The sequence below is a fragment of the Scyliorhinus torazame genome, chromosome 13, assembly GCF_047496885.1.
Source record: "Scyliorhinus torazame isolate Kashiwa2021f chromosome 13, sScyTor2.1, whole genome shotgun sequence".
Lineage (NCBI taxonomy): Eukaryota > Metazoa > Chordata > Chondrichthyes > Carcharhiniformes > Scyliorhinidae > Scyliorhinus > Scyliorhinus torazame.
In genome coordinates this window covers 167,995,042-168,022,928 of record NC_092719.1, presented here as the reverse complement: position 1 = coordinate 168,022,928, position 27,887 = coordinate 167,995,042, and the positions used below count along the sequence as shown (strand labels likewise).

Below are 27,887 nucleotides of genomic sequence, written 5' to 3'. Positions count from 1 at the left end.
GTAGCAAGAGAACACTGAGAAAATTAAGCCTCTCACGGTAAAGTTGTCCATTGTGGTCTAAGCAGTAGCAGGAGAGAGATACTTTAAAACTAATGACATTTTAGAAGTTACCAATTTTGAATAATTGATCAAAAGTGAGGAAGAACCTTTTCCTGTCATTCACTTTGTAGACTGAATACCAGAAACATAGAATTTCTACCTGGAGTTGCTGAAAGGCACACACTTGCAATGCTAGAAATGTTACTCTGTTATGCTATTCTAATTGCACTGTGTTAATGCTATGCTACTCTAATGCTGAAATTGAGTTCAAGGATATATTTCTGGTGGTTATATTGAGAATTGCATAGTCATGAAAAAATACCAGATTTCTGAGTGTTTAAGTAGAATTGATTAGATTTCCAATTTTTGTAATATACAAGTCAAAGTGGTGTGTATGACGAGACAAGACAAGATCTGAAAAACAGGTGAAATTCAATTCTCTTTTATTAGTGCATTTATCAATTAAAAGGAAAAAAAAAATCATTCAATAAATCCAAATCTGGTTCACGAACAATGATAAACTTGTAACAAACGTCACTCCCAAGACAACAGCAAAATTGCATATTAGCACATGTATTGCTAACTATGAACACTTCCAACAGCATTTACATCACAGATGCCTTCAAATTCCTCGTCCTCTATGTCTAAGTGGAAGTTCGCCGCAAGCTCGGGGCTGAGGATGGGAGTGATGATCCCTTTGTCGCTCATGTCATAGTCATTCTCTGGCCTCTACTGATAAGCCCCGTTTTGATGAAACTATTCACAATCACCTCTTCAAGCACACTATCCCATGCGTCCTTAATCCACGAGATCATATCAGCATAGGAGGCATGCCGCATACGTCCTGTGTTCATGAAACTATGTTCACATGTAGACATCTGACTTTCCCAAATATTCCAAGTTCAGCCTGAAAGCGGCAGGTGACAGAAATGTCAAGTGGCTGTCGCAACTTTGTTACACCACCAAGAATAATGTTTAACACAGTGTTCTTGCTGTCTAAACTGCACTTTGTTTCCTCATTTATATGAGTTTGCATAGAGTCTACGATTATCATGGACTTCTTTATTTGAAAAAAAACACCTTGGTTGTGTCATGATATTCAAACACACACATCATGATGGACACACCAACAGGCAAATCAGAGCACACAACACCACAACCAATCACACACAAGAACACCAACCACATAAAAAGCACGAGCACGTCACCTGGTGGTCAGTAGGTCTGGGGACAAAGACACGGAGAAGAGCTGTTACAAAATCACAAACAGGGAATCCCCACGTGCAGAGTGTCAAGACAAAACTGTACATAGTAAGTTTAAATAAAATAGCGTTGTACCATATACAACCGTGTTGGCTCATCTGTGTGTCAGAACACCCAACACCACATGGTACAGGAGTGGATCGATACCTGCCAACTAACCTGCCATTCTGGACATGGACCGCACCGACAAACCGCAGCCGTTGCAAGTCGCGGGGAACCTAGGTACCAATTGGAAGCTCTTCAGGCAGCGATTTGACCTGTACATCCGAGCCACCGAAAAACAGAGTGCCTCGGATGAAACGAAGATTGCAATGCTCCTCTTCTACGCAGGTCAGCACGCCCTCGACGTCTTCAACTCACTGGTGTTCGAAGAAGGCGAAAACCAATCCAAATATGACACGGTCATCCTCAAACTGGACCAGCACTTTAAAGTTGAAGTAAATGAAAGTTTTGAAAGATACCTCTTTCAGCAACGCCTGCAAGGTAAGGAGGAGCTTTTTCAACCCTTTTTGACGCACCTCCGGATTCTAGCGCAGTCCTGCGGTTACGGCACCACCACAGAGTCCATGATCAGGGACCAGATTGTTTTTGGCGTTGCCTCTAGTGGCCTACGCCAGCAGCTTCTTAAAATAAAAAGCCTCACCTTAGCATCTGCTGTGGAAGCCTGTGTCCTCCACGAAAATGCTACCTGCCGTTTTGCCCGATTTCAGGCGTCCGAGTTGGCACGGAGGGGGTCCCCAGCCGTCGAATCGGCAAGCCAGGCCGCCCACGACGTCGAACGCATCCAGGCCGTCGATTACTTCCCGACCCACGGCCCGGACGACAGCGGCCGCTTCCCGCGCTTTTCGCGGTCTCCCGCGCTGGTGCGCGCCAAAAATAACGGCCACATCGAGGGACGCACTGCGCAGGCGCGCCCACCGTAAGATTGCACTGCGCATGCGCAGTGGCGCAACGAACGCCGTGATGTCATGACGTGCAGCAATTGTGGAGCTCTACATTTAAAAGGGCAATGTCCTGCAAAAAACCGACAGTGCCTCAGATGTGGCAAGATGGGCCACTACGCTGCCCACTGTCGTTCAGCTCAACCCATGGATCCAGCACATCCCCGACAATCTCGCAGACAAGTCAGGACCGTCCAGCCCACGCATCAAGACTTCCAGTTAAGTGATGCAGATGACCAGGATGCCTTCCGCGTTTCCGTCATCGATGTCAACAAGGTCAATGCCATCAATCCAGCCGATGAGTGGTGTGCCACCCTGACGGTCAACCGATCGCGCGTCACCTTCCGTCTGGACACCGGCGCATCCGCCAACCTGATTGCATATTCTGCAGTCCAGGCCATGAAGGTCAAACCACCCATCACGCCATCCCGGCTCAAGATGGTTGACTATAACGGGAACGTCATCCCGTCCATAGGATCTTGCCAGCTACAGGTAACTCACAAGATGCACATGGCCACACTCCCCTTCGAAGTTGTCGGCTCATCAAAAGACTCGTTACTGGGCGCACAGGCGTGTAAGGTCCTTCACCTGGTACAGCGCATTATGTCTCTCTCTCCAGATGAGATATCCGACTTCCCGGATGCTGAGTTCCACGCAAATCTCCATTCCCTCCTTGCCCACAACCAGGAGGTTTTTGAAGGCATGGGGACATTGCCATACACGTACAAGATTCGACTCAAACCGGACGCCATCCCTGTCGTTCACGCACCTCGCAGGGTTCCTGCGCCACTCAAAGACCGCCTCAAGTTACAACTGCAGGATCTTCAGGACCAAGGGGTCCTATCCAGGGTCACGGAGCCCACGCCATGGGTCAGCTCCATGGTCTGTGTAAAGAAGCCCTCTGGCGAGCTCCGCATATGTATAGATCCTAAAGATCTGAATAACAACATCATGCGGGAACACTATCCCATCCCGAAACGAGAGGACCTCACCAGCGAGATGGCGCAAGCCAAAATATTCACCAAATTGGATGCGTCCAAAGGATTTTGGCAGATCCAATTGGATCCGGCCAGCCGAAGACTATGCACATTCAACACCGCTTTTGGCAGATTCTGCTACAACCGGATGCCATTCGGCATCATTTCAGCATCTGAAGTTTTCCACCGCATTATGGAGCAGATGATGGAAGGCATCGAAGGGGTACGTGTATATGTGGACGATATCATCATTTGGTCCACCACTCCGCAGGAACACATGCATCGTCTACGACGTGTCTTCACCCGCATACGACAAAATGGCCTGCGTCTCAACCGTGCGAAGTGTGCCTTCGGCCAGACGGAGCTGAAATTCCTCGGGGACCACATCTCACGGTCAGGGGTCCGTCCCGATGCAGACAAAGTTAGCGCCATCACAGCCATGCCACGGCCGGCTGACAAGAAGGCTGTCCTAAGATTCCTGGGCATGGTCAACTTCCTTGGGAAGTTCATTCCCAACCTGGCTTCTCATACAACGAATATGCGCCATCTCGTAAAAAAATCGACAGAATTCAACTGGCACCAATCGCATCAGCGGGAATGGGAGGAGCTCAAGCACAAACTGGTCACGGCACCAGTGCTGGCGTTCTTTGACACGACTCGCCCTACAAAGATCTCAACAGACGCCAGCCAATCTGGTATTGGAGCGGTACTCCTGCAAAAAGACAGCACGTCGTCATGGGCCCGGTTGCAAATGCTTCACGAGCCATTACGCCTACCGAACAGCGCTACGCGCAAATAGAAAAAGAATGCCTGGGCTTGTTAACTGGACTGGACAAGTTCCACGACTATGTGTATGGCCTGCCACGATTTACGGTTGAAACTGACCACCGCCCCCTGGTCAACATCATTAACAAAGACCTGAACGACATGACCCCTCGCCTCCAGCGCATCTTACTTAAACTCAGGAGGTATGATTTCGAACTGATCTACACTCCGGGGAAGGATCTCATCGTGGCGGACACTCTCTCCCGAGCAGTGAGCACACCACCAGATGCGGAGGGGTTCGTGCGTCAAATTGAGGCACACGTAACTCTGACAGCAGCAAATCTGCCAGCTGATGATCCTAGTCTGGCCCACATACGCGCAGAGACGGCGACTGACCCCCTTCTGCAGCGAGTGATGCGCCACATGACGGAAGGGTGGCTCAAAGGGCAGTGCCCCCAGTTTTATAATGTGCGAGATGACCTTACCAACATAGACGGGGTCCTTATGAAATTAGACAGGATCGTTATTCCGCACAGCATGCGCCAGATGATTCTTCATCAACTACACGAAGGCCACTTGGGCGTCGAAAAATGCAGACGAAGGGCCCGAGAGGCGGTATATTGGCCGGGTATTAATGAAGACATAGCCAACATGGTGCTCAACTGCACAACCTGTCAGAGGTTTCAGCCGGCGCATCCTCCGGAGACGCTTCTACCACACGAGATGGTGACGTCCCCCTGGGCGAAGGTGGGTGTTGACCTATTTCACGCGCTCGGCAGAGATTACATCGTTATTATAGACTACTTCTCAAACTACCCGGAAGTCATGCCTCTCCATGATCTGACGTCGTCCGCAGTCATTGGGGCCTGCAAGGAAACATTTGCTCGCCATGGCATTCCAAGGACTGTCATGTCAGACAATGGACACTGTTTCGCCAGCCGTGAATGGTCGTCCTTTGCCGCAGCATATGGTTTCACTCATGTGACATCCAGCCCTCTACATCCACAATCGAACGGGAAGGCTGAAAAGGGTGTCCACATCGCCAAGCGGCTCCTGTGCAAGGCGGCTGCTGCCGGATCGGACTTTAACCTCGCCTTGCTGGCCTATCGATCGGCCCCGCTATCCACGGGTCTCTCGCCAGCGCAGCTACTAATGGGTCGCTCCCTCAGGACGACGGTACCTTCCATCCTGGCACCAACAACAGACCATGAGACGGTTCTTCGGAACATGCAAATGCAGCGTGATCGCCAGAAAAGTCGGTACGACACACGAGCGACGGACCTGCCCCCCTGTCCTCCGGAGACAAAGTACGCGTCCATCAACCGTATGGTGGCTGGTCAGCATCGGCCGAAGTCCTCCGACAAGTGGCTCCCCGCTCGTTCCTGGTTCGCATGCCGGATGGTTCAGTGCGTCGCCGCAATCGGCGCGCCCTTCGCCGACTTCCACGCTCACAGCCACACAGTACGCACACGCCAGATCCTCAACAGGCTTCCGAGGATGACTTTGTGGAGCTGCCGCACATCACGCCCTTTCCATCGCCACCCATGGCCATGCCTGCACAGCAGCCGGTGGTTCTTGATCCACCCTTGAGGCGGTCAACCCGAACTCGTCACAAGCCCATTAGACTGGACTTATAATACCGTTCATATGTCTAACAAGTTGCACAATTTTACATGATAACCTGTTGTTGTTTATCGTTCCAGATATCGTCTGACTGGACAACTGTTCAAGTTTTTTTTTTCTCTCGTTCGCATTCATGTTATGTTATGGTACAACTTGGTTCATGTGACGCACCCGACATCGCCCCATGTAAATAGTTCCGTCATATGCACATGCTGTACACGACACACACACACTCTTAGATGCACTCACGACACGATCATATTTATTACCACGTAGGCACATACCTTTGTAAAAAGGGGGGATGTCATGATATTCAAACACACACATCATGATGGACACACCAACAGGCAAATCAGAGCACACAACACCACAACCAATCACACACAAGAACACCAACCACATAAAAAGCACGAGCACGACACCTGGTGGTCAGTAGGTCTGGGGACAAAGACACGGAGAAGAGCTGTTACAAAATCACAAACAGGGAATCCCCACGTGCAGAGTGTCAAGACAAAACTGTACATAGTAAGTTTAAATAAAATAGCGTTGTACCATATACAACCGTGTTGGCTCATCTGTGTGTCAGAACACCCAACACCACAGGTTGTACGCAACACATCCTCCGCTTTGCGCCGATCCTGAACATTTTTCTCGTGACTCCGTAATTATGGTGAGCAGCCATGTTCCCGCCATTTTCTTCTGCATATTTCACGATTTACTGCTGGAACGCTGCTGGATAGGATTGATGTGACTTGACTTGAGGCATTTTGGTTATGAGGCATGTGGTTATGAGGCTCAGATTTATTTACAACGGTCAGCATCTAAGATCCGCTTAAGCGATGGATAAGTCGAAGTGGCATACCAAAAGAGGCCTCAATTTCAGGAAAAAAAAACTAGACTTGTACACTGAAAAATCCAGTTCTTAATAATGTGTCAAAACGTGCCCAGCTGTTAAGGAGCTCCCGTACCAGCCTCCCCCAACAGGCGCCGGAATGTGGCGACTGTCATGATATTCAAACACACACATCATAAAAGACACACCAACAGACAAATCAGAACACACAACACCACAACCAATAACAGACAAGGACAGGGACAGTATAAAAGGACAAACACGACACCTGGTGGCCAGTATTAGCTGGAGACCATGACAAGGACAGACCTGTTACACTACACACTCAGGGAGACACAACGTGCAGAGTATCCAGACCGAATTGTATATAGAAGTTGAAATAAAATAGAGTTGTACCAAATACAACTGTGTTGGTTCATCTGTGCATCAGAGCACCCAACACCACAGCGACTAGGGGCTTTTCACAGTAACTTCATTTGAAGCCTACTTGTGACAATAAGTGATTTTCATTTTCAGGAGCTAAATAATATTTCAACAGCCTGCAGTTCACTCATCGCAGATGTCTTTTCTTTTGACTCAGCTTATGGGAAATGACCATAAGGCATAGGAGCGGAAGTAAGGCCATTCGGCCCATCGAGTCCAGTCCACCATTCAATCATGGCTGATTTCAACTCCATTTACCCGCTCTCTCTCCATAGCCCTTAATTCCTCGAGAAATCAAGAATTTATCAACTTCTGTCTTAAAGACACTCAACGTCCCGGCCTCCACCGCCCTCTGTGGCAATGAATTCCGCAGACCCACCACTCTCTGGCTGAAGAAATTTCTCCTCATCTCTGTTCTAAAGTGACTCCCTTTTATTCTAAGGCTGTGCCCCCGGGTCCTAGTCTCCCCTGCTAATGGAAACAACTTCCCTACGTCCACCCTATCTAAGCCATTCATTATCTTGTAAGTTTCTATTAGATCTCCCCTCAACCTCCTAAACTCCAATGAAAATAATCCCAGGATCCTCAGACGTTCATCGTATGTTAGGCCTACCATTTCTGGGATCATCCGTGTGAATCTCCGCTGGACCGGCTCCAGTGCCAGTATGTCCTTCCTGAGGTGTGGGGCCCAAAATTGCTCACAGTATTCTAAATGGAGCCTATCTAATGCTTTATAAAGCTTCAGAAGTACATCCTTGCTTTTATATTCCAAGCCTCTTGAGATAAATGACAACATTGCATTTGCTTTCTTAATTGCGGACTCAACCTGCAAGTTTACCTTTAGAGAATCCTGGACTAGGACTCCCAAGTCTCTTTGCACTTCAGCATTATGAATTTTGTCACAGTTTAGAAAATAGTCCATGCCTCTATTCTTTTTTCCAAAGTACAAGACCTCGCACTTGCCCACGTTGAATTTCATCAGCCATTTCCTGGACCACTCTCCTAAACTGTCTAAATCTTTCTGCAGCCACCCCACCTCCTCCAGACTACCTGCCCCTCCACCTATCTTTGTATCATCGGCAAACCTAGCCATAATGCCCCCAGTCCCGTCATCTAGATCGTTAATATATAAAGAGAACAGCTGTGGCCCCAACACTGAACCCTGCGGGACACCACTCGTCACCGTTTGCCATTCCGAAAAAGAACCTTTTATTGCAACTCTCTGCTTTCTGCCTGACAGCCAATCGTCAATCCATGTTAGTACCTTGCCTCGAATACCATGGGCCCTTATTTTACTGAGCAGTCTCCCATGAGGCACCTTATCAAAGGCCTTTTGGAAGTCAAGATAGATAACATCCATTGGCTCTCCTTGGTCTAACCTATTTGTTATCTCTTCAAAGAACTAGCAAAAACACTAGAAACCCAACCCAAGTCGAGCTCCAGCTTAACACCTGCTCGCCCCCCCCACTGTGCTCCGTCAGTCAGCTGACCCATGCTGACTTGATAGCGCCCGCCCATGGCACCAAGCAGTCTGTCTCCCCATTGTTCTCTCCCCTCTCCCCCCTCTTGGACAAACATATTAAAAGCATCACATTCCCCAGTAAACAAACATCAGAAACCACAGTGAAGAAACAGTTACTTTAGAAAAAAAAACACCCAAAAACAGAACCAGCCCGAACGACCATCTCCCCTCTAACCAGCTCCCTACAAGACAAAGTTACCTTCAGCCATCCAAACAGCCCCTTATTACACATAACACTACTTATACTTATCCAGCCCAGCACAACACATCGCCACCACAGCACTCTCCAAGGCTTCAGTGTCTTTTAGTTCACCTCCAGCCTCTTTTCTTTAATAAAAGTCCATACTTCGTCTGGTGTTTCGAAGTAGAGGTCCCGTTCCTCATGTGTGACCCCAAGCGGGCTGGGTACAACATCCCGAACTTCAGCTACCTTCTTAAAGCGGTCCGTTTTTGCCCGATTAAACCCAGCTCGCCTCTTGGCCAAATCCGCGCCCAGGTCCTGATAAATGTGCAGCTCACAAGTCTCCCACTTGCTGCTCCGTTCCTTCTTGGCCCACCGCAGAACGTCTTCCTTGTCCAGGAATCGGTGAAAGCGTACCACCATCGCCCTCGGCGGCTCGTTTGCTCGGGACTTCTTCGCGAGGGCTCTGTGCGCTACATCCACTTCCAGGGGAAGAGGGAACGCCTCAGCCCCCATCAACTTCTCCAACTTGTCCGTCACATAAGCCCTCGCATCCGATCCCTGACTGCCTTCAGGGAGGCCGACAATTCTAAGATTCCGCCTCCTGGACCTGTTCTCCAGGTCCTCCAACTTCTCCTGCATTCTTTTCTGGTGGTCGTTCATCATCTCCACCTTGGTTTCCAGCGGTTATGTATTCCTTGTGCTCGGACACCTTTTTCCCCACCCCCTGGATCGCTCTTTCGTGGGTCTCTTGATTCTGCACAACTGGATCAATCGAAGCCTTAATCGGGGCCAGCGTATCCTTCTTCAGCTTGGCGAAGCAATCTTCAAAAAACTTCACCAGCTGCTCCGTCTCCCCGCGGCCCTTGCTCTCTGCCATGCTTTCCCACTCTGCTTGCATCTTCCTTATAGGACTTTGTCTTCTCACACGGCCACTTCGGGTCCAATTCTCCATACACCGGAGCGGCATTTATCCTCACTGTCTCACTCTTCACCGATTTATCCCATAAAATCCAGAAAAATGGGGGAAAAAGGTCCAAAAGTCCATCAGAGGCGTGAGCTATCAAATGTGCGACCTACTCCTCCATGGCCGTCACCAGAAGTGTAAATCCTGCTGTATCCTCTGACAGTCCTCATCGCTATCTGCAATTCCACCACCCTTTGTGTCGTCCGCAAACTTACTAATCAGACCAGTTACATTTTCCTCCAAATCATTTATATATACTATGAACAGCAAAGGTCCCAGCACTGATCCCTGCGGAACACCACTAGTCACAGCCCTCCAATCAGAAAAGCACCCTTCCATTGCTACTCTCTGCCTTCTATGACCTAGCTAGTTCTGTATCCATCTTGCCAGCTCACCTCTCATCCCGTGTGACTTCATCTTTTGTACCAGTATGCCATGAGGGACCTTGTCAAAGGCCTTACTGAAGTCCATATAGACAACATCCACCGCCCTACCTGCATCAATCATCTTTGTGTCCTCCTCGAAAAACTCTATCAAGTTAGTGAGACACGACCTCCCCTTCACAAAACTGTGCTGCCTGTCACTAATACGGCCACTTGCATCCAAATGGGAGTAGATCCTGTATCGAAGAATTCTCTCCAATAATTTCCCTCCCACTGACGTAAGGCTCACCGGCCTGTAGTTCTCTGGATTATCCTTGCTACCCTTCGTAAACAAAGGAACAATATTGGCTATTCTCCAGTCCTTCGGGACATCACCTGAAGACAATGAGGATTCAAAGATTTCTGTCAAGGCCTCAGCAATTTCCTCTCTTGTCTCCTTCAGTATTCTGGGGTAGATCCCATCAGGCCCTGAGGACTTATCCACCTTAATATTTTTCAAGACACCCAACAACTCGTCTTTTTGGATCTCAATGTGACCCAGGGTATCGACACACCCTTCTCCAGACTCAACATCCACCAATTCCTTCTCTTTGGTGAATACTGATGCAAAGTATTCATTTAGTACCTCGCCCATTTCCTCTGGCTCCACACATAGATTCCCTCCCCTGTCCTTCAGTGGGCCAACTCTTTCCCTGGCTACCCTCTTGCTTTTTATGTACGTGTAAAAAGCCTTGGGATTTTCCTTAACCCTATTTGCCAATGTCTTTTCGTGACACCTTTTAACCCTCCTGACTCCTTGCTTAAGTTCCTTCCTACTTTCCTTACATTGCACAATGGCTTCGGCTGTTCCCAGCCTTCTAGCCCTGACAAATGCCTCCTTTTTATTTTTGACGAGGCCTACAATATCTCTTGTTATCCAAGGTTCCCAAAATTTGCCATATTTATCCTTCTTCCTCACAGGAACATGCCGGTCCTGAATTCCTTTCAACTGACATTTGAAAGCCTCCCACATGTCAGATGTTGATTTACCCTCAAACATCCGCCCCCAATCTATGTTCTTCAGTTCCCGCCTAATATTGCTATAATTAGCCTTCCCCCAATTTCGCACATTGACCCTAGGACCACTCTTATCCTTCTCCACCAGCTCTTCAAAACTTACTGAATTGTGGTCACTGTTCCCGAAATGCTCCCCTACTGAAACTTCTACCACCTGGCCGGGCTCATTCCCCAAAGCCAGGTCCAGCATAGCCGCTTCCCTAGTTGGACTATCTACATATTGTTTTAAGAATCCCTCCTGGATGCTCCTTACAAACTCTGCCCCGTCAAGCCCGTAGCACTAAGTGACTCCCAGTCAATATTGGGGAAGTTAAAGTCTCCCATCGCAACAACCATGTTGCTTTTACTCCTTTCCAAAATCGGTCTACCTATCTGCTCCTCTATCTCACGCTGGCTGTTGGGAGGCCTGTAGTAAACCCCCAACATTGTGACTGCACCCTTCTTAGTCATGATCTCTACCCATATAGCTTCGCTGCCCTCGGAGGTGTCATCCCGCAGTACAGCTGTGATATTCTCCCTAACCAGTAGCGCAACTCCTCCACCCCTTTTACATTCCCCTCTATCCCGCCTGAACATCTAAATCCTGGAATGTTTGGCTGCCAATCCTTGCCTTCCTCTGTAATGGCAACAACATCATAGTTCCAAGTACTAATCCAAGCTCTAAGTTCATCCGCCTTACCTGTTATACTTTTTGCATTAAAAGATATGCACTTCAGGCCACCAGTCCCGCTGTTTTCAACAACATCTCCCTGTCTGCTCTTCCTCCGAGCCAAAGTAGCCTTATTTCCTAGTTCTCCCTCAATTTTTTCACCTTCTGACCTATTGCTCAGGTACCCACCCCCCTGCCCTACTAGTTTAAACCCTCCCTTGTGACACTAGCAAACCTCGCGGCCAGGATATTTATGCCTCCCCAGTTTAGATGCAACCCGTCCTTCTTATACAGGTCACACCTGCCCCAGAAGAGCTCCCAGTGGTCCAGATAACTGAAACCCTCCCTCCCACACCAGCTGTTTAGCCAAGTGTTTAGCTGCTCTATCTTCCTATTTCTAGCCTCACTGGCACAGGGAGTAATCCCGAGATTACAACCCTCTTTTAATTTTCTGCCTAGCTCCCTGAGCTCCTGCTGCAGGACCTCATCCGCCCTTCTGCCTATGTCGTTAGTACCAATATGTACCATGACCTCTGCCTGTTTGCCCTCCCCCTTCAGGATGCCCGCGACCCATTCTGAGACATCCTGGACCCTGGCACCAGGGAGGCAACATATCATCCTGGAGTCTCTTTCACGTCCACAGAAGCGCCTATCTGTGCCCCCGACTATAGAGTCCCCTATGACTATTGCTCTTCTGCGCTTTGACGCAGTGCCACTGCTCTGGCTGCTGCTGCAACGTGTTATATACAATATTTTAATTAAATGTGTTTTACCAGATCAGAGGAAATGAATTAAATAAAAATAAAATTGGACATGAAATTAGACGATCTAGAAACTTCTAAAACGATGGGCAGGATTTATAAATTAAGTACTTTCACCAAAAATTGGTGAAAATAAATGAGAGGTAGAAAAGGCAGAAATCATAAAATGATACAACACGGTGGAAGCCATATTGCGCATGCCTGTCGGTACCAGCTCTTTGGTAGAGTTATTCAATTAGTCACACTCTTTTGTTCTTTCCCTATAGCCCTGGAAATGTTATCCTTCAAGTATTGAACCAATTTCCTTTGAAGGTTACACTGAATATGCTTACAGCACCCATTTCAAAGAGTGCGTTGACAATCACAATCACTCATTGAGTGAAATTATTTTCCTCCATGTTGCCTCTGGTTCTGTTGCCGGAGTCTCTTTTCTCTGGTTACTGACCCTTTTGCCATTGGAAACAGTTTCTCTTTACAAATTAGCCAATTAAGTAGAGGTGGGATAAAATAACAAAGCAAGTGGAGACTGGAACTTGGCAATCAATAAGTTAATTAAAGCAGGTTTTGGAAATTTAAAACCTGAGCTGGCAAAGAATGGAGTGAGCACTAATTAGGAAATTAATTAAAAAATGGAAATGAAGCAAGGAAAACAGCCTTAAAAGCAAACTAGGATTAGGAAAAATAAATTAAATAAAGCAAGCAAGCAACAAAGTACAGATGGTAGTCCAAATAATGAATTATATAAAGATGCAGTTATGAATTTAAGAAGTGGGGTTAGCAACAGAATTATAACAAGGAAAAGTAAATTAAATAGGTCATAGAGTTGTTCTTTGATAAATTCATAAAATAAAAATTCATGTCCAGAAACGGAAATAAGAAAAATATTCAGGGGTTTATAAATTTAAAGCAGGCTGAAAATGGATCAACAGAAATAGCATTAAACTAATTGAATAAGTTTGGGACCGAATGGACATTGGGGGCGGGGGCACAGTTGGAAGGTGGATACATGTCCAGAGACCCAAGGGCTGAAGCTCAAAAGGCCTATCAAATTGCTAAAGGAGGGAAGGCAGGCAGGCAGGCATCAGTGCACACACTAAATGGTTCTCTCTCCTCTGATACTGCCTCCCTCCTTCTGAACTCACCATTAAACCCCTTGATTGTGACATGGCAAACCATCATCCTATTTCCAATTTCATTTTCCTCTCTGATGTCCCTCCTAAATCCATGCTCCCCTCTCCCACAATTTAAAGTTTGATTCTCTCTAATCAGGTGCATCTACCGCAACAATGACATGGCCCAAACCAAAGTCACAAATTACACTGTTTCACGTCCACATGTCTATCCTTGGCCTGCTGTAATGTTCCAGTGAAGCCCAGCGCAAACTGGAGGAACAGCACCTCGTCTTCCAATTAGGCACGTTACAGCCTTCCGGACTTAACATTGAGTTCAACCACTTCAGACTGTGAACTCACTCCTCAACCTTCACCCCAGTTTTATTTCTATCAATTTATCTTAATTTCTTCCATAGATCGTTTTTTCCCTCACCGTTGTCCTCCTTTCCCCCATCCCACTTGGGTCAACTGTTCCCAGTTGCCCTTTGACACACTGTTCACCTTTGTTTGCCATTCACACATTCTAATCTCTTTATGTGCACCATCAGGACCCTTCTTAGCCTTAATCACCCCCATTTACATTCCTTTTGTTCTTTCTGTCCAAAACATCTTTTGTCAGTCTCCAGCTAGGACCTCCGGTGGTGGCCATGGTGTGAGTGGTCACACACAGGGCAGCTCCTGCTTGAAGGCACAGAAAGAGCTTGTTTTACCCGATACTGGTTGGAAATTTGATGAAAAGGCGTAGGTGAATGTTGAAGGAGTAGTTTCCACTGTGAGTGGTATGTCTGCTGGTTATCAGACCCGGCAGAAAACAGTGACAGACCAGGCTAAAGAGTTGCAGCAGGCCTGTACTTCAGCAGCAGCCACTGTAAGTATGCTGGCGGGGGAAGGGCTGATGCAAGCTAGAAGGCCCCAGATGGAGCAGCTGATGGCTTTTATTAAAGAGGAATTCTGCCAGCAGAGGAAGGAAATGTGGGAGATCCCTCAAAGGAGCTGTGACACCCCTGAAGAGTTCTTTGGAATGGATGGAGAAGTGTTTGGCGGTGCAGGGGTCGCAGATTCAGGAGAATGAAGGAGTGATCTCGGACCACAGCGATCATGTGGGGCTCCTGGGGGACGTCTGTAAAATGTTGAGGGCAAAGGTGGAGGAGCAGGAGAATACCTCGAGAAGACAGAACCTGCAACTAGTGGGCCTACCTGAAGGAGTGGAAGGTGTGAGTACCATGAGGAACCTCTCAAAGATGCTGGGAGGGCTGGTAGCAGAAAGGGTGCAGATAAGGCGCCTGAAGTGGATTGAACACATAGGTCCCTGAGGCAGAAGCCTAGAGCTGGGGAGCGGGCGGTGGTCGTGAGACTCCACAAATTTGTGGCGAAAGAGAAGATTTTGCGATGGACCAGGGAGAAGCGTACCTGCGACTGGGAGGGGAATAGGGTCCGAATTTATGAGGACATCGGAGCCAAGTTGGTGAAGCGGTGGGCAGGCTTCAACAAGACCAAGGCAGTGCTGTACCGGTGGCAGATCAGGTTTGGGGTACTCTACCCGGTGAAATTATGGGTGATGTACGGAGGCCGGGAGTATTATTTTGAGACCCCAGATGCAGCTGAAGACTTCATTGAGGAGCATAAACTGGGGGAGAACTGAGCGGACAATGCTTGGAAACCGGGGTGCTGGCACTTTGTAATGGTTGGGAGCATGTTTGAAGTGGGGGTAGGGATTGGGGGATTTTTGTCTTTTTTGGGGGCGGGGGGTTGCTGTTTACTGTTGGGATTGTTGTAAAGGGTTGTAGGGGTGAAAAGTTTATATGGAGATGGGTGTCCCCCCCCCTATTGTTTTATGATACTGTTTGTGTTAAACATTTGTTTGTTTGCTTTTGGATAAGACTGCCTGGAGTTCAAGAGAAGTCCTTGTTTGGGTGGGGGAGGGTCAGGTCAGCAGGGAGTCTCCCTCCTTGAGCTGAGGAGTGGGGAGGGAAGGGAAGGTCATTGAGAGGTGCCTTTGGGCAGTGGCTGCCTCGCTAGCAGGTGATACTGGTGAACGTAAGTGAGGTAGTGGGGGAGAAGGCCGAGAGGGGTGCCGGGGGGTAAATGCGACGTGGCAGTGAGTAACAGATGACATGGTCAGGGGCGGAGAAAGGGGCCATCTGGGATGGGCTAGGTATACGGTGGAATGAAGGGGAGGTGTGAAGTAGGGAAGATGACGAACGGTAGAGGGGATTGGAGGCCAGAAAGGCTGGTAACGTGGAACGTCCGGGGACTGAATGGGCCAGTTAAAAGGTCGCGGGTGTTCGTGCACCTCAGGAGCTTGAAAGCGGGGGTGGTCTCTCTGCAGGAGACGCACCTCCGTGTGAAGGACTAGGTTAGGTTAAGGAAGGGATGGGTCAGGCAGGTTTTTCACTCGGGGTTTGATTCAAAATCGAGGGGAGTGGCAATTTTAATGAGCAAAAAAATGGGATTTGTGAGTGTGAAGGAGGTGAGGGATCCACGTGGGAGATATGAGATTGTGGGTGGGGTATTGAAAGGAGCACCGCACCGGTGGTGTTGGTAAATGTGTATGCCCCAAATTGGGATGATGTGGGTTTTATGAGAGGGTTGCTGGCAGCGATCCCAGATTTGGACACGCACCAGTTGATCATGGGAGGAGATTTTAACTGTGTCCTGAAGCCAAGGGTGGATAGGTCGAGCCCCAGGTCGATGGGTAGGGTACAAATGGCAAGGGAACTGGGGGGATTTATGGAGAGTATGGGCATGGTGGACCCATAGCACTTTCAGAACCCAGGGAGAACGGAGTATTCCTTCTTTTCACACGTCAATAAGGTGTATTTGAGGATTGATTACATTGTAGTGAGTTGGAGGTGGAGGGGACAGAGTATACGGGGATAGTTATCTCGGACCATGCGCCCCACTGGCTGGAGATTCGGTTTAGAGCGGGTCAGTCTCCACCTATCATTGACTCTCTATTCAGCTCCCCCCCCCCCCCCAACAGTATAAATCAGATCCTATTTCAAGTCACCCAGACTCAAAATTTTGCTCCCTCCTCTGTCCACGGATGCTATCAGACATACTGCGATTGTCCAGTATTTTCTGTTTTTGGTACAAATTAGATCCTGCGTGATTGTGGTGCAATAGCTTTCTTTCATCTTCTCAGCCTCTATCGCCTACAACTCAGATGACTACACCATCCTCCTCCAATCCCTTTCCTCCACTGTCCAGCAGTGGAATTGCACTTGGTTGCAACTGTAACCTATCCAATCATTGCCAAATTATTACCAACAATAGATTATCTTCTTGTATTCAAGTCTCGAAAAAAGCCCAAATAAGACACCTGGGAAATTTTGCACATTGTCAGATAGATACTAGTACTATCCATTCCACTTCTGGCTGAAGATGGCTGTATATACTTCAGTATCGTCTCTTGGCTTCACTTGTTGGACAATCATAGAAGATATAAATGTGGATAATTGAATATTTTTCTCTCGTTAGTTGCTTAATCCAGCAGAGGGCAGTAGAGTGGAGTTGCTGATTGGTGTTGCAAGGGAAATTTGCATACCTCCGTCGTGGTCACCCTAACTTGAAGGTGTACCTGAGCTAGAGACCCTAGCTGTTCAAGTGAAGACAAGCATCCAGCAGAGGGCAGTCGAGCGGAACTGCTGATTGGTGCTGCAATGGAAATTTGCATACCTCTGTCGTGGTCACCCTAACTTGAAGGTGTACCTGAGCTAGAGACCGTAGCTGTTCGAGTGAAGTCAAGCATCCAGCAGAGGGCAGTAGAGCAGAGCTGCTGATTGGTGTTGCAATGGAAATTTGCATACCTCTGTCGTGGTCACCCTAATTTGAACGTAGTTTGTGGAGGAGCTGTTGTCAACTGACACTTAAATCCGAAACACTTCTTTAGTGTTTCCCTCCCTACCCCCTCCTCTAACCAAAAAAAAAACAACCGCTGTGAAGATCAAGAGGAAGGCTCGAGGTCAGTGACTCGTAAGTAGTGTTTCTGTTTTCTTTTTCTTTTCATTGGTATATTGATATATTTTTTTCTTCGTTGCTTATTTATTTATGAAATTTTTTTTGGTAAATTGTAATTGTTGAAGTTAACCGAAGGTTTAAGACATGGCAGGAGATCTCAGACCCGTGTCATGCTCCTCGTGTGCGATGTGGGAGCTCAGGGACACGTCCACTGTCCCTGGCTCCTTCACGTGCAAGAAGTGTGTCCAGTTGCAGCTCCTGTTAGACCGCTTGACGGCTCTGGAGCTGCGGATGGACTCACTTTGGAGCATCCGCGATGCTGAGGACGTCGTGGATAGCACGTTTAGCGCGTTGGTCACACCGCAAGTGAAAGGTACTGAGGGAGATAGAAAATGGGTGACTAAAAGACAGAGCAAGAGTAGGAAGGCCGTGCAGGTGTCCTCTGCGGTCATCTCCCTGCAAAACAGATGTACCGCTTTGGATACTGTTGAGGGAGATGGCTCACCAGGTTCAGGGCACCAAGGCTGGCTCTGCTGCGCAGCTGGGCAGGAAGAAGAATGGCAGGGCTATAGTGATAGGGGACTCAATTGTAAGGGGAATAGACAGGCGGTTCTGCGGATGCAATCGAGACTCCAGGATGGTATGTTGCGTCCCTGGTTCAAGGGTCAAGGATGCCTCGGAGCGGTTGCAGGACATTCTGGGGGGGGGGGGGGGCTGAACAGCCAGCTGTCGTGGCACATGGGCACCAACGATATAGGTAAAAAATGGGACAAGGTCCTACAAGCTGAATTTAGGGAGTTAGGAGTTAAACTAAAAAGTAGGACCTCAAAGGTAGTAATCTCAGGATTGCTACCAGTGCCGCGAGCTAGTCAGAGTATGAATGTCAGGATAGATAGGATGAATGCGTGGCTCGAGAGATGGTGCAAGAGGGAGGGATTCAAATTCCTGGGACATTGGAACCGGTTCTGGGGGAGACGGGACCAGTACAAACCGGACGGTCTGCACCTGGGCAGGACTGGAACCGATGTCCTGGGGGGTGGGTGTTTGCTAGAGCTGTTGGGGAGAGTTTAAACTAATGTGGCAGGGGGATGGGATCCGATGCAGGAAGTTGGAAGGTAGTAAAACAGGGACAGAAACAAAAGGCAGTAAGGGGGAAAGTGTAAGGCAGAGAAGCCATAGTCAAAAATCAAAAAGGGCGACAGTACAAGGTGCAGTGACTGAGGGGAGCTCAGTGAATAGGACCAGGAATACTAAAAGGAATAAAACGGGAAGTGAAAACATTAATGGTAAGCGACGTGGCAGGTTGTTACATGAAGATATAGGTTCAACGACAAGGAAAATTAGGAGAAAGGTTAAGAGGAAATATAACTTAGGAGAGGTTACTGATCGAGGTGTTAAGATTCAGAACAGAGGTAAAAAAGCCAACATAAGTGTACTTTACCCGAATGCTCCTAGTATTCGGAATAAGGTAAATGAGTTGATGGCGCAAATCATCGTGAATGACTATGATTTAGTGGCCATTACTGAAACATGGTTAAAGGATGGTCACAACTGGGAGTTAAATATCCGAGGGTATCAAACTATTTGGAAGGACAGAGTGGATGGTAAGGGAGGTGGTGTAGCTCTGTTATTTAAGGATGACATCCGGGCAACAGTAAGGGATGACATCGGTGCTATGGAGGACAAGGTTGAATCCATTTGGGTGGAAATCAGGAATAGTAAGGCGAAAAAGTCACTGATAGGAGTAGTCTATAGGCCACCAAATAGTAACATTATGGTGGGGCAGGCAATAAACAAAGAAATAACTGATGCATGTAGAAATGGTACAGCAGTTATCATGGGGGATTTTAATCTACATGTCGATTGGTTTAACCAGGTCGGTCAAGGCAGCCTTGAGGCGGAGTTTATAGAATGTATCCGCGATAGTTTCCTAGAACAGTATGAAATGTAACCTACGAGGGAACAAGCGGTCCTAGATCTAGTCCTGTGTAATGAGACAGGATTGATTCAGGATCTGATAGTTAATGATCCTCTCGGAAGGAGCGATCACAATATGGTGGAATTTAAAATACAGATGGATGGTGAGAAGGTAAAATCAAGCACTAGTGTTTTGTGCTTAAACAAAGGAGATTACAATGGGATGAGAGAAGAACTAGCTAAGGTAGACTGGGAGCAAAGACCTTATGGTGAAACAGTTGAGGAACAGTGGAGAACCTTCCAAGTGATTTTTCACAGTGCTCAGCAAAGGTTTATACCAACAAAAAGGAAGGACGGTAAAAAGAGGGAAAATCGACCGTGGATATCTAAGGAAATAAGGGAGAGTACCAAATTGAAGGAAAAAACATACAAAGTAGCAAAGATCAGTGGGAGACTAGAGGACTGGGAAATCTTTAGGGGGCAACAGAAAGCTACTAAAAAAGCTATAAAGAAGAGTAAGATAGATTATGAGAGTAAACTTGCTCAGAATATAAAAACAGATAGTAAAAGTTTCTACAAATATATAAAACAAAAAAGAGTGGCTGAGGTAAATATTGGCCCTTTAGAGGATGAGAAGGGAGATTTAATAATGGGAGTTGAGGAAATGGCTGAGGAACTGAACAGGTTTTTTGGGTCGGTCTTCACAGTGGAAGACACAAATAACATGGGGCAGCACGGTAGCATTGTGGATAGCACAATTGCTTCACAGCTCCAGGGTCCCAGGTTCGATTCCGGCTTGGGACACTCTCTGTGCGGAGTCTGCACATCCTCCCCGTGTGTGCGTGGGTGTCCTCCGGGTGCTCCGGTTTCCTCCCACAGTCCAAAGATGTGCAGGTTAGGTGGATTGGCCATGATAAATTGCCCTTAGTGTCCAAAATTGCCCTTATTGTTGGGTGGGGTTACTGGGTTATGGGGATAGGGTGGAGGTGTTGACCTTGGGTAGGGTGCTCTTTCCAAGAGCCGGTGCAGACTCGATGGGCCGAATGGCCTCCTTCTGCACTGTAAATTCTATGATAATCTATGAACATGCCAGTGACTGATGGAAATGAGGCTATGCCAGGTGAGGTCCTTGAGAGGATTGTTATCACCAAGGAGGTAGTGATGGGCAAGCTAATGGGGCTAAAGGTAGACAAGTCTCCTGGACCTGATGGAATGCATCCCAGAGTGCGAAAAGAGATGGCTAGGGAAATTGCAAATGCACAAATGATAATTTACCAAAATTCACTAGACTCTGGGGTCGTCCAGGCGGATTGGAAATTAGCAAACGTGACACCACTGTTTAAAAAAGGAGGTAGACAGAAAGCGGGTAATTATAGGCCAGTGAGCTTAACTTCCGTAGTAGGGAAGATGCTGGAATCGATCATCAAGGAAGAAATAGCAAGGCATCTGGATGGCAATTGTCCCATTGGGCAGATGCAGCATGGATTCATAAAGGGCAGGTCGTGCCTATCTAATTTAGTGGAATTTTTTGAGGATATTAACAGTGCGGTAGATAACGGGGAGCCAATGGATGGGGTATATCTGGATTTCCAGAAAGCCTTTGACAAGGTGCCACACAAAAGGTTACTGCATAAGATAAAGATGCATGGCATTAAGGGGACAGTAGTAGCATGGATAGAGGATTGGTTAATTAATAGAAAGCAAAGAGTGGGGATTAATGGGTGTTTCTCTGGTTGGCAATCAGTAGCTAGTGGTGTCCCTCAGGGATCAGTGTTGGGCCCACAACTGTTCACAATTTACATAGATGATTTGGAGTTGGGGACCAAGGGCAATGTGTCCAAGTTTGCAGACGACACTAAGATAAGTGGTAAAGCAAAAAGTGCAGAGGATACTGGAAGTCTGCAGAGGGATGTGGATAGGCTAAGTGAATGGGCTAGGGTCTGGCAGATGGAATACAATGTTGTCAAATGTGAGATTATCCATTTTGGTAGGAATAACAGCAAAAGGGATTATTATTTAAATGATAAAATATTAAAACATGCTGCTGTGCAGAGAGACCTGGGTGTGCTCGTGCATGAGTCGCAAAAAAGTTGGTTTACAGGTGCAACAGGTGATTAAGAAGACAAATGGAATTTTGTCCTTCATTGCGAGAGGGATGGTGTTTAAGACTAGGGAGGTTATGCTGCAATTGTATAAGGTGTTAGTGAGGCCACGTCTGGAGTATTGTGTTCAGTTTTGGTCTCCTTACTTGAGAAAGGACGTACTGGCACTGGATGGTGTGCAGAGGAGATTCACTAGGTTAATCCCAGAGCTGAAAGGGTTGGATTACGAGGAGAGGTTGAGTAGACCGGGACTGTACTCGTTGGAATTTAGAAGGATGAGTGGGGATCTTATAGAAACATATAAGATTATGAAGGGAATAGATAGGATAGATGCGGGCAGGTTGTTTCCACTGGCGGGTGGAAGCAGAACTAGGGGGCATAGCCTCAAAATAAGGGTACATAGATTTAGGACTGAGTTTAGGAGGAACTTCTTCACCCAAAGGGTTGTGAATCTATGGAATTCCTTGCTCAGTGAAGCAGTAGAGGCTCCTTCAATAAATGTTTTTAAGATAAAGATAGATCGTTTTTTGAAGAATAAAGGGATTAAGGGTTATGGTGTTCGGGCCGGAAAGTGGAGCTGAGTCCACAAAAGATCAGCCATGATCTCATTGAATGGTGGAGCAGGCTCGAGGGGCCAGATGGCCTACTCCTGCTCCTAGTTCTTATGTTCTTATGTTAATTCTTCACCAACATTTATGACTGGAAATTTAAACTCATCCTTTGGTTGTATAACTACATTGTTGCCTATTGGATTCGGCTTTTATTGTTTAGCATGCATGTAATCCACCAACATACCACCAGCAGGTTAGTATCTAATTTTCAGATATACTTTATGTCACACGCACATTCTTCTACACTCTTCAATGAACAAAGATTGCTTATTTGGTTTGATTATAGTGGAACAGTGAGGGATATGCTGGGACATGAGATGATTAATTGCAGCAATATACATTCCCAAAGCATGACATAGTTGACTAGTTTTGAGTTACTGGATCTGTTCTTGATATATCCCACTTTGTACAGTGTACTGCCACATAACATGATGGAAAAATGTGTGAAAATCGGAGTTGATCCTCACAATGACCATGCAGTGGTCACTCCCAACAATACTGTCATAGACAGATGCATCGGTGGCAGTTAGATTGATCGATGGAAGGGCAGCGCGGTGGCGGAATGCATAGCACTGCTGCCTCACCGCGCTGAGGACCCAAGTTCAATCCCGGCTCTGGGTCACTGTCTGTGTGGAGTTCGTACATTCTCCCCGTGTTTGTGTGGGTTTCGCCCCCACAACCCAAAGATGTGCAGGGCAGGTGGATTGGCCATGTTAAATTGCCCCTTAATTGGAAAAAAATTAATTGGGTACTCGAAATTTATATTAAAAAAAAGATTTGTTGATGGAGTTGGAGGGAGATAAAACAAAAATCGACACTTATAGAACAAAGAACAAAGAAATGTACAGCACAGGAACAGGCCCTTCGGTCCTCCAAGCCCGTGCCGCCCATGCAGCCCGACTAAACTACAATCTTCTACACTTCCTGGGTCCGTATCCCTCTATTCCCATCCTATTCATGTATTTGTCAAGATGCCCCTTAAATGTTACTATCGTCCCTGCTTCCACCACCTCCTCCAGTAGCGAGTTCCAGGCACCCAGTACCCTCTGCGTAAAAAACTTGCCTCGTACATCTACTCTAAACCTTGCCCCTCTCACCTTAAACCTTTGCCCCCTAGTAATTGACCCCTCTACCCTGGGGAAAAGTCTCTGACTATCCACTCTGTCTATGCCCCTCATAATTTTGTAGACCTCTATCAGGTCGCCCCTCAACCTCCGTCGTTCCAGTGAGAACAAACCGAGTTTATTCAATCGCACCTCATAGCTAATGCCCTCCAAACCAGGCAACATTCTGGTAAATCTCTTCTGCACCCTCTCTAATATATTGCATAACACAATAAATCGACTCAAGTGCTTCACAGAAGTATTGTAAAAAAAATATGACAGTGACCCACATAAGGAGATATAATAAGTCAGATGACCAAAGATTTGGTCAAAGAGATAGGTTTTAAGGATTGGCTCATAGGAAGAAAGCAAGGTAGAAAAGGAGGTGAAGAGGTGCAGGGAGAGAAATCCAGAGCTTAGGTGCAGGCATGGTCACCAATGGTGGAGAAATTAAATTTGGGGATGCTCAAGAGGCCAGAATTTGCTGAGTGCATATCTCCGCAGGTTGTGAGGCTAAAGGAGATTAGAGTTTGGGAGAAGCCAGGCCTACTAAGGTTCGAAAATGGGGCTGAGAATTTCAAAATAAAGATGTTGCTTGTAGGTCACTGAACACAGGAGTAATGGATGGATGGGATTTGCTGCAAGTTAAGACACAGGCACTCGAGTTTTGGATCACCTCAAGTTTACAGAAGGTAAGATCAGCTAGGAGTGCATTGGGATAGTCAAGTCGAAAAGTAACAAAGGCATGAATGAAGGTTTCACAGCATATGAGCTGAGCCAGGGTAAAGTTAGTGAGGTGAAAAAGGCAGTCTTGGTAATTGTACGAATGTGTGGTTGAAAGCTCATCTTAGAGGTCACAAATTCACTGAATTATTACAGTGCAGTGGGCTATTTGACTTAGTATATCAGCTCTCCGAACAAGCAAGTCATCTAGTGCTGTCCCTGTTTTCCCCATAACCCTGCATATTCTTCCTTTTCAGAGAACAGTCTAATTCCCTTTTGAATTCCTCAATTGAACCTGCCTCCACCTCAAGTTCGGACAGTGCATTCCAGATCAACCACTCTGTGCGAAAAAGCTTTTGCTTCTTTTGTCAATTGCTTTCAATCTGTACCCTCTTGTTACAGATCCTTTCATGAATAGGAGCAGTTTTTCCCAATTACGCTCGCCAGATCCCTCATGATTTTGAATACTTCTATAAAATCTCCTCTCAACCATTTTTCTCCAAGGAAACAGTCCCAACTTCTCCAACTTATATTCATAAAGTTCCTCATCCCTGGATCCATTATCATGAATCGTTCTGCACCCTGTCCATTGCCTTCACATCTTTTCTCAAATGTGGCACCCAATCTGTCTGAAAACATTCCTCCTCATCTCTGTTTTAAAGGATTGTCCCTTTAGTCTGAGATTGTATCCTCTGGTTCTAGTTTTTCCTCCATGTGGAAGCATCCTCTCCACATCCACTCTATCCAGGACTCTCAGTATCCTGTAAGTTTCAATAAGATCCCCCCCATTCTTCTAAATTCCAACGAGTACAGATCCAGAGTCCTCAACCGCTCCTCATGCGACAAGCACTTAATTCCAGGGATCATTCTTGTGAACCTCCTCTGGACCCTTTCCAAGGCCAGCACATCCTTCCTTAGATATGGGGCCCAAAACTGCTTACAATACTCCAAATAGGGTCTGACCAGAGCCTTACACAGCCTCAGAAGTGTATCGCTGCTCTTGTATTCCAGCCCTCTCGACATGAATGCTAACATTGCATTTGCCTTCCTAACTGCCGACTGAACCTGCACGTTAACCTTAAGAGAATCTTGAACAAATTCCTTTGAGCTTCTGATTTTCAAAACATTTCCCCATTTAGAAAATAGTCTATGCCTCCATTCCTCCTTCCAAAGTGCATAACCTCACACTTTACCACATTGTATTCCATCTGCCACTTTTTTGCACACTCTCCTAGCCTATTCAAGTCCTTCAGCAGCCCCCCTGCTTCCTCAATACTGCCTGTCCCTCTCCATAGCAGCACGGTAGCCTTGTGGATAGCACAATTGCTTCACAGCTCCAGGGTCCCAGGTTCGATTCTGGCTTGGGTCACTGTCTGTGCGGAGTTTGCACATCCTCCCCGTGTGTGCGTGGGTTTCCTCCGGGTGCTCCGGTTTCCTCCCACAGTCCAAAGATGTGCGGGTTAGGTGGATTGGCCATGATAAATTGCCCTCAGTGTCCAAAATTGCCCTTAGTGTTGGGTGGGGTTACTGGGTTATGGGGGTAGGGTGGCGGTGTTGACCTTGGGTAGGGTGCTCTTTCCAAGAGCCGGTGCAGACTCGATGGGCCGAATGGCCTCCTTCTGTACTGTAAATTCTATGACTATGTCTATATCTTTGTATCATCTGCAACTTAGCAACAGTGCCCTCAGTTCCTTCTTCCAGATCATTAATGTATATTGTGAAAAGTTATGGTCCCAGCACCGACCCCTGAGGCACACCACTAGTCACCGGCTGCCATCCTGAAAAAGACCCCTTTAACCCCACTCCCTGCCTTCTGCCAGTCAGCTAATCCTCTATCCATGCCAGGATCTTATCCTTAACACCATGGGCTCTTAACTTATTCAACAGTCTCCTGTGTGGCACCTTGTCAAAGGCCTTCTGGAAATTTAAATAAATGCACTAACATCCACTGGTTCTCCTTTGTCTTCGTCCAACAGTAACACCAACTGGGATCGTAACATAAGTTACTATTCATTTTGTCCCAAATTATTGTTCCAGAAGTTTCCCACCACCAAAGTTGAATTGACTGACCTGTACACTTCGAGCTGAATTCTACAGGTCAGCTCGGGCGGTTTATGTGCTGTTTTAGGGAAATTTCCCGAAGTGTTCCACCCAGGGCTCAGCACCATCAGAGGGGCAGTAGCAAGGATTCTCGTCGACTCTCTGGCCCATCCTTGATTTTTCCAGGCCCGCCCTGTTCCATCTGCCTTAGTTGACAAAGTTAATGCGGAGTTGGACTGTCTGGAAGCATTGGACATAATCCGGCCTGTTTGTTTTGCCGATTGAGCCATTCTGGTTGTTCCCATCCTCAAACTAAATGCCTCCATCCGCATTTGTGGGGATTATAAATTAACTGTGAATACCACTTCCCGCCTGGATAAATATCTGCTTCTGTGAATAGACCTTTACGCCAAACTGGCCGCGGCGTTACTTTCACAAAATTAGACACGAGCAACATGTATCTGCAGCTGCCATTGGATGAGGCGCTATGTCACCATCAACACCCGACGGGCCTGTTTGAATATACGCATTTGCCTTTTGGGGTGTCTTCTGCATGCACCATTTTTCAGCGCACCATGGAAATCGTGCTACATGGATTGCCGTTTATCTGGATGATGTTTTGGTCACCGGCGTCTCGGAAGAGGAACACCTCAAAAATCTGGAGGCAGTGCTCCGCAGGTTCTCGGACTTCGGCATTTGACTGCGCCAAGAGAAATGCGTTTTTCACGCGCGCAAAGTGGTATACCTGGAGTACTGAGTAGATAATGCTGGCCTCCAGTCCGTGGCGGACAAGGTGAAGGCCATCCAAATGGCTCCGGCTCCCACTGACGCCATGACTCTGAGGTCATTCTTAGGCCTTGTTAATTATTATGGAAAACACGTTACACACCTGGCTGTTATTCTGGCCCCTCTACATTCTCTTTTGAGGAAAAACTCTGGATGGCATTGGGGCCCTGACCGACGAATAAAGAGACACCTGACCACCTCAAGCTTGTGGATGCACTATGACCCTCGAAAATCTTTAATCGTCCCCTGTGACACCTCCCCGTATGGGACCGGAGTGATATTGGCGCATCAAGTGCCTGATAGCTCGGAACGGCCTATTTCCTTTGCTTCCAGGACCCTGTTAGCGGGCGAGCGCCGCTATGCCCACGTCAACTAAGAAAGCATGGCGGTGATCTACACCGTCAAGCAATCCCATCAATATGTGTACTGACGGCATTTCGTATTGATCACTGACACAAACATCTGCAGGGCCTTTTTAAAGGTGATAAGGGCATTCTACCCGTAGCCTCGGCTAGAATCCAACGCTGAGCGCTGCTACTAGCGGCTTATGAACACACATCCAGCCACCGTCCTGTTACCCAGAACTCCCATGCTGACGCTCTGAATCGCCTGCCGTTGCCATCGGAGTCGGTGTCACGCCACCGTGTTGACGGATTATCGGCCATATTAAATTATATGGATACTCTTCCTGTTACAGCCTTGCGTGTCCGCGAATAGATGCAAAAGGATCCCGTCTTGGAGAAGCTGCGAAACGTCGTCCTCATTGGTAGCACTGCACATCAGTTATCTGGGGAGCTGAAGACCTTCGCACCAAGTTGCCCAAGTTAAGTGTGGAAGATGGGGTCTTACTCTCGGGAGCCCGGGTGATGATCCCGAAGATGGGTCGGCAGTTAAGTTTTAAATGATCTCCATGATGGCCACTCTGGGGCCTCGCCGATGACGATGTTAGCTCGGAGCTACGCCTGGTGGCCTGGTAAGGACGCAGACATTGAGATGGTGGCCAGCCAGTGTGACGTCTGTCAGAACACAAGCAGCTCCCCGCCACTGCGCCATGCACCCGTGGGAATGGCCTGGCCGTCCTCGGGCTCGCGTCCATGTCGATTTTGCAGGTCCCTTTTTGAGTTCAGTGT

General features: G+C 47.4%; 1 protein-coding gene and 1 long non-coding RNA gene across 3 annotated transcripts in view; both read right to left on the bottom strand.

The window, feature by feature from the left end:
* cfap20dc (CFAP20 domain containing) overlaps positions 1-27,887 on the bottom strand; it is a 692,307-nt gene that overhangs the window by 542,792 nt on the left and 121,628 nt on the right. The window lies entirely within an intron of this gene.
* LOC140388353 (uncharacterized) lies at positions 466-27,750 on the bottom strand. Its single transcript, XR_011934159.1, has 2 exons — positions 26,002-27,750; positions 466-946 (listed from the first exon to the last, which is right to left on the bottom strand). It is a non-coding gene; the product is annotated as an uncharacterized lncRNA (long non-coding RNA).